This window comes from Apodemus sylvaticus, chromosome 13 (genome assembly GCF_947179515.1).
Source record: "Apodemus sylvaticus chromosome 13, mApoSyl1.1, whole genome shotgun sequence".
Lineage (NCBI taxonomy): Eukaryota > Metazoa > Chordata > Mammalia > Rodentia > Muridae > Apodemus > Apodemus sylvaticus.
The window spans coordinates 630,277-638,770 of record NC_067484.1 but is presented as its reverse complement, the minus strand read 5'-3'; positions in this window follow the sequence as shown (position 1 = coordinate 638,770).

The window sequence follows — 8,494 nt, the reverse complement described above, 5'->3', positions numbered from 1 at the left end:
CTTATTTTTCTACCCTTGACAGTGCAACCATATGGCTCCAGCATTTGATTCCATCCTTCCCACCTTCCTACTATTTACTTATTTTAATCACACTTTATAAGTGGTTTAAAGGAGCTTTTGGAAGGTTGATTCCTGGCTCATTCTCACTCACAGCTTGGACTCAGATCATTCAGTTTCTACTCTCGGCAAGGGTCTGCCATTTTTAAGGGAGCACAGTGTTGTTCATCTATCGAATGAAATAGTTACAAATGATATAGTTTCTTTTACTTTTAAGAGGATTCCTATTATTGGCATTTTTTTTTTCCTCATAAAGTTCCAGAACCATCTGTGCTTTCCCATTCATGGCCAAGACCTTTTTTTTCCTTCAAGTTCCAAATTTGCTTAGAACTGACAAAACCCAAAACATCTGGAAATCATCTGGATTTCAATTCAAGAAGGAAGACTCATTTGAAAGCTTTTTTAATGCCCCTGGACCACAATGAGATCAAACTGAAGAACAGTTTTTATGAACTGAGTGCAAATGAATTAGAAGCATGTGGATTAAATTTCTCTTAAATCTCCAAGGGAATTTAAATATTAAGGAAAAGTGCTTTGTGAATGGCTTCATGGCTCCTGACAAAGTCAGAACACTTGGGAAAAAAAAAGAAGGGGTCGGGGTGGTGGTGTTAACTCTCACATCCAAAATGTGCTCAGGCTTCTTTTTTCACAAAGGAAAGGGACATTTTGATCTTTGCATTAAAAAAAAAAAGAGTAGAAATAGGGCTTGCATGTGGCTTAAGAGGATTCCTATTATTGGCATTTTTTTCCATTTTTTTTTCATTTTTTTCTGCTTTTAATTCGAAAATAAACATGCTTGTAGATTTGAGTCTTTCTTTTTATAAGAGGATGTTGCTGTTTGGTCAGGAGTAGTTAAAAATATTTAGGAGAAGGACATGATGGATTACATAATGCAACCCCCTAGTCATTGCATGTATTATATTTTAGATATCAGAGAAAGTGATTAATACATATTGATTTTACACTTTTAATGTATGTCCATTGTCAGTCTTAGTTTTGCTTCAATTTAAAAAGTTTTTGTGACAAATGAAACTCCATACCTCCACATCTCAATATAAATGATACAGATTTCAAGACCAGTAGTATCCAAACATTCATGAATGTGTGTGAGTGTGGGGGGGGAGGGGTGTTATGGAAGCATATAGCAGACATCCAAAAGTGAAATATAGTATTAATTCTTCAGCTCAGTATATCTGACTTTGAGGGTTCTATGCACATTAAGTAATCCTACTTATCTACATAAGTAAGTCTACTATGACTGTAGACCCCAGGACAGTCCCTGCGGATGACAACCCTAAAGAAGACAGGCAAGGTCAACAGTCACCAATGCACGAGCTACAATTTCACCAGGTGCCTGAGCTGGCAACAACTTCCAGTGATCTCTGCTGGTAACCACAAATGTTAGCGGTGACAAGGAGCAATTCCGTTTTTCTTTCCATTGTTTCCTCTGAGAGCCTTGATCTATGCTTATCCTGAGGGTAACCAATGTCTCGACATGTCTGCACCCTTCCTTATCATCATTGCTAATAACTGACTCCAGCCTGGAGACAGAGCTTCAGGGACAATTTTTAAATAGTCTCTTCTGGCACAAAATGATTTAGTGAAGCAGCCCCCACAGTTCAGGCAAATACTTGCAAATGTCATAGCAATAACTCCAGAAGTGACTTGATATACATGTAAAATGTTATTAGTGACAAGTTTCCTGCCCACCCCTGCTCCATCTTGCATTGTAACACTATACCTTCAGATTCATTCTTCTATTACCACTGAGAATTACGCTAAAATGCAGCTTTTTAATCCAAGTGAAAAAAATCACTCCTATTCTCTGAGAGTAGAAGGAGGGTAGCTGTGGCTAGTTGAAGAGAAATGAGTGAGCAAGCCAGTCCCAAATTGGAGGAAGAAGAGGGTGATATCCTCAGAATATAGAGAGTTAATTTTCTTCACAACAATATTGATATTGGATATCCTTCGATAAAAGACTAGTCTTACATAATGAATGTTTCCACTGGGAAATAAGACAAAATCTCTAAAGGAGACAAAAATTCTCATGCTCTCAGTTGGCTAGAACACATTGGAATAAATGCTTACTAGAGTGAGCCAATCCAAATGGTGTACCATGTGACAGGTCTCCTAATTCTCTGAGACATCAGAAGCAGGCATATGTCAAGAAAACAGTTTCGCAGAGAATTATGTCACTATATAGAACCAAGCAAGTGAAAACACACCACTCTTGGGTAGAAAAACTCATTGTCATAATAACTTGCTAAAAGTTCATGTTAAAGCATAAATTATTAATGAATAGAATAACATCTCATACTTTATTTCTCTAGGATATTTCCACATCTCTACAAACTGATGGGTGATGTGTTATTTCTCAGCTGGTGAAATTAGTCAATTCAAGATACATTTGAGTATCTAAAAGCAGGTTTATTGGAAAGCCACTCTCCGGCAGGTTCACTGGTTCTAAAGAATGAGGAGAGGGATGTCACCATGGAGAGGAAGACAGAGGAGAGCTAGAAGAGAAAGAGAAAGTGGGAACTCTGACAGAGAAGAAAGAAGGGAGAGACCAAAAATGTCTGGATTATATAAAAAAGTGCCTCCAGAGGAGGGGAATCATAGCTCTTAGGCTGCAAAATTCAGGATGGAGGTCAGAGTGCACCAGGTAGGGACTGACTGATGCTGAAAGAATCTGGAGGCCAGGTCTACTATGTTATGCTAAGTATGCGCCTCATTTGTCACTGATCTAAATACCAGCAATGGGCAGCCATTATTTCCTAAGAGGCTATTCCTCTCTTCAAGGTTCTATATGCGTCTTCATTTCTCTTTACTTTCTTTTTCAATTTAACAAACTAGTAAGTCATGAAATCTCATACCCTGATTGTTAAGCATTATGAATTCATAGTCTTAGTAAATGTCTGAATATGTTGTGAACAGTTCCTAAAATGTCACATTGTTTGGAGAGACAAAAAGAAGAGCAAAATTGGTTAAATGAAAAAAAAAAAACAATACACAGCTAATATTTGTTTATCATAATCTACCTGTGTGCTGGTTAGCATTTCCAACTAAAAGGATTTAGAATAAAAAGATTCCAAGAACACCTGTGAGGGATAAATTAGTCTCTAGGTATGCCCTAAAGAACTGCCTTGATTATGGTAATTTAGGTGAGAAGATTCATCTGTTGTAGATGTCAGGATTCCCTGGGCTGGGATCCTGGAATACATATCTAAAAATGCAGTGAGCACAGGGATTAATTGTTCTATTCTTCCTGATTAGAGACGTCTTGTCACCGACTGCTTCATAATTCTCCTGCCTTTACTATGTCTTGAACTATGAACTGAGGTCAACCTCCTGCCTTTATGTTGCTTCTATCAGAGCATTTTTTTCCAGCAGCAGAAAAGTAAGACTGCCTGAGAAACATTGAGACATCTAATATTCAAGGATTATCTTTACCTACTGTTCTAACACTGTTTTGTAGAAATGTATTTATTCTACACAGGAAGAATAGAAGACCTATAAAAAGAGACTGAATGACTTGCTTAAGATAGGCTCTCGCTTCAGAAGCCATAAGTCTCGTGTGAAGCAAAGGAGTCTAAATCCCAACCACTGGATGTTTTCTGGCTGGCACCTTGTAGCAGGAATGGTAGGGCACCTCTGTGTAAATCCTGGGGGGGGGGGCACTCAGCCACAACAGCATTTTCTTTAGGAGGACCAAACAAGGACTGCCTGAGAGACCAAGGAGTTTTGGTACAGAGAATGCCATCCAATCAGGAACTGCTGTTTAGAAGAGACACTTTCCTGGAAGAAATGGGGTATGGGTAGAGGGTAATTATACAGCAGAGAGCTTGCTGCAGCATTTCTCACCTGTTCCCAGAGTCTGAGTCTTTGATTTTGAGCCACTGAACCTCCAAACCCCGAGGACAGGTAGGGTGAGGTGGCAAGTAAGCCACATGCTCTTTTTTTTTTTTTTTTGTCTAAACTTAATGGAGGGACTTAAATAAACCAAAGATAAGGTTCACCCACAAAGATTTTTTTTAAATAACAAAAAATGTGAAGAAGACAGTTATGACTGAACAAACACAAACCAGAATATAGACTTCCTAGTGGAGAGATGAAGTCATCAACAATATCTCTTCTCTACACCTATTCTCATCATAAAGTTTTACAGCAAGGGTTATACTAATGTCTGACCCAAAGCCAAGTGAGACATGGGGACAATATCCAGAAGGTCACAATATTTGCTACATCCTCAATCTATAGCTGGACTCTACAATATACTAATCATGAACACAAATGAATATTAACTTTAAAATAATTCTAAAATTGAAATCAGTTATTCCCTTTGGCACATTGTAAGTACTTAATCATTAAATTGAGCTAGTGACTCACAGAAAGACAATAGACATGGTGATTTTTGCATTGTAGAAATCTGTAATGGTACTGTTGCTATAAAAACATTTAAACAGAGAGATGAGATTTAAAATCCAAATCTTGAATGGAATGCAGAGCCTTATTATACATCTGCGGCATAGTATCTCTCTATATAAACAAAATATTATTATAGCTCTTTTTTTTTAACTTTTTTTTTTATTATAGCTCTTATCTTTTAGAGTCACTGAAAAGATTAGGTAGTCAAAACATCATGACTACATGATTGGTTCAGATTTTTTTTTCTGAGACAGGGTTTCTCTGTATAGCCCTGGCTGTCCTGGAGCTCACGCTGTAGACCAGGCTGGACTCGAACTCAAAAATCCACCTGTCTCTGCTTCCCAGAGTGCTGGGATTATAGGCATGTGCCACCACCGCCCAGCTAATATTGCTTGATTTTAAAGTTAATAAATATATATTACAACTGAAATTATTTAAATATTATAAAATTCAGGATTTGCTATGATATAAAGGGCTTTATCACTGATGAATTCTCAACTATATTTACCACTTAATGTTCTAGTTACAAACAGCACATAAACTTGAGGTTATACAAATATCTGTAATAAATTCTCCTTTCTGGCAGACTCCAGAAAAAGAGATAATGCATACTGTAGGGTCTTTGATAAAGGTTTGTAGAGGCAGAATCCTTTTATCAATGTAAAAGGATTCATAGATAATTCATTAAGTAAATTGTGGGAATCTTGAAAACAATAATATAAATAGAAAAATTAGAATTCGCTTAGGGATAGAGAAAAGTGGTGAGGTATTGCATTGAGTTGTAATTTAATAACTGAAATACCATAAATATTCTAATGACAGTTATTTTACCTTCATAAAACTATTCAAGTATTAACACTAAATATATGCAATCTTGTAACTTATATCAATAAGAGTAATCATGAAGCACTGTATACACGTTCTTTCCCAAGCATTTTCAACTTATAAGTACTTGTAATATTAGTATGTTACAAAGTTTCAGCTTCAACATTTGAGATATTAATGCACCATGAACCCAAGTTTGAGACCTCCAGGGATTACATAGGAAAGTAAAGAGCAGCCTAACACATTTAGCAAGAATCTATCTCAAAATACTGATACAAATAAAAACAAAACAGAACACGGTATAAAACCAATATATCAACTTGATTCTGCTACTTGTCAATATGGCTAGAGTACTAGTATAAATTTTTCTTAATATGCTTATATTAGAAGTGTGTGCTCTCCCATTTTTATTTTCCAGCAATGAATAAATAAAATGAATAACATGTTAAGTGAAAAAAGTAAAGAAGTTAAAATGAAAAGCTATCAAAATGATACCAATCAAAGTTTTTAAATATTTAATACTTAAATACTTTTTAAGTATTTGCTTAGGTCTATAAGATCTTGTTCTACCTTTAACACAGTTCTAAATATTTTTATGACCCAATATTAAAAACATTTTAATTTTTTTAAATAAATAAAGGGTAAATGGAAAATTTTCTGTTTCTGAGCTTAAATTTTCTTTTGTATTTGAATCTGAGCCTTTAGCTTCTACACCTGTATCCAAGCGTTTTCATCACTCTTTTATTTTTAACCCATTAATCTTGCCACAATGAGCATACCTAACATGTACTGCTTTAGCCATCCAGAGCCTATGTCAGCTCTTAACTTGTGATGTTTTGCCCTACTACAAGCAAACTCCATTCTACTCGGGGGGAAAACCTTAGAGTTGTTTAACTTTTTCTTTTATGCTCCACATTGCATTGCTCAAGGCTATCTGTCAGTTCTAGAGTCTGGGTATCTGATATTTTTTAACTGATTTCTGGTCTTCTCCATTTCTTTCCTTCACTTATTCTATCATTTTATTTAATCTATTAGTGTAGCCAGAGTCACTTTTCCACCCTTGGAACAAAACAAGCCAAAGTTCTTAGAATAATTTCACAGTTCTTTATCTTTGAAACATATTCTCATTATTTTATCTATCTCTTCTAACTAAAGATCTAAGCATTTACAGTCTTTCCAGTATACTCATTTCAATATTTCATCAACATTTCAAGAACAGTTCTTAATAAGAGCCATTCATGGACTGATTCTAGTACAGCTGTAGATAACCCATCCATCTGAGTCTCCAGCACACTCGAATTTAAAACTTTTCCAAGTATTACTTCACACCTTCTCATTTACTCTTTCTTTGATGTGAATTTTCACCTTCTATACATATATACATTCTTTTTCCATGTTATTCTTCATAATATGTGAACATATCCTTTGAAGATAGTACAGTACTTGACATGCATTAATATTTATTCTCTACCTGTCTTTGCTGGAATTTGACATTCATGAGACATAAAATTATATCTGCTTTACTAATGATTTTATGTAGAGTAACTGGAACAATGACTCCAATGTATTTGTATAGCAATTTCTTCTGAATTAAAAATTTCATGATTGAGGGAAGTTCATTAAGTTATGGAAATAAATGAGACTCATTAGGCTTAGGAAGCAAGGACTTACAAATTTCATTAGCCACTGGAAGTTTACAAACTTCACTATGTCTTAAGGTTATATATGAAGTAACAATTACCTTAGAGAGGAGAACCTCCAATCATCAGAGTTGACTGAAATTTGTGCTAGGAGACCTAAAGTTATAGCTGAAATATTATACATCTTGATTATACTACATTGAAGTGTGATAAGACCGTTCATAACCTATTTGTGCATGATTCAAGCACCTCGAGTATCATGTATGCATGATGACCAACGATCATGCATTTATTGCCTCACACTAATGACCATTTCCAAAGAGGAAGACAGGTTAATTTAGGATAATTACAGGCATGTCTGAACCTGAGAAAAATTGAGAAATTAAAGAGAAGTAAGGAAAACTCCCTGGGAGTCAAGTGGATTTTCAAGAGAGAACAAGGAAATTGAACTTTATTAGCCAGAGGTTTTAGGTTTATATACTGCCATGGCAGAAACTGGACAAATACCAAGGAAACTGCTATGAAATTGGCCACTTATGTTGGCTATCATTTCTCAAGATATTAATGGGCCCACATTCTCTATGTAGCGTCCCTGAGACAATCATGGAGATAACAATGTTCTGTTCAGGTACTGGACACTTGCTTAGGGACATGTGAGGAGTCTTCTGTTCATTTATTATTTCTGGATTGTTAGGTACTCTTTAGAACATATGGACTCAACTTTACATGTTTCTTGTCTATGGTTGATTGAACTACAGTCTCTTTGTTCTCATATTTACATGATGAGTTTATAGCTTTGACATGGTGGAAAGTTAACCTTATCATATCTACCAAAATATACACAAGTTATTTCTATTTGTCCCATTTTTATTTCTTTGTCTATAGTATTGTTGGTGGTGGGCTTTTAGAGAGAACCTTCTTGCTAAAAGCCTCCCCTTCAATTTAGTTTGTAACAATAAACTTTATTAGAAACAAGGATTTAAGGAAGGCCTATCCCACTTTAACTGTGTTCCTCAAGAGCTTGGAGTGGTGATGCTTGTAGGAGCTGGCCTTTTGTCACTGGTCAAGAGCCTTGACCTTTCCCTTGTCAGTTTAGTTGGTCACATTACATGTATCTCCAAATATTTATCATCATCATTATTAATTATTTTCTGACATCTTAACTCCTCAATTTTTCTTTATATCCAAATTTCTACTCCCACTACAAAAACCATAAACAACTTGCAGTTTTCTGCACAAGATCTTTTCTTTTACTACCTAGTAAGAACTGGCTTCTGTACTACTTAGAATGGAACTTGCACTAATGTAACTGTCTTTGATTTGTTCATGCTCCCATTAGTTATCTTTGGCCATCCTAGGTAAATAAGACCAATTAACTCATTGGATCACCAGTTGGACTTCACTGTGATCATAATGTTAATCTATCATTCCTGGCTTACCTAGATGAGGAGATAGTTGCTTATCAAAAAAGTCCCACAGCAGAGTGTATGTGTTTAATTCATACTTCTTTGGGTAACAAATAATATGTTTGCATGAAGACCATAGGC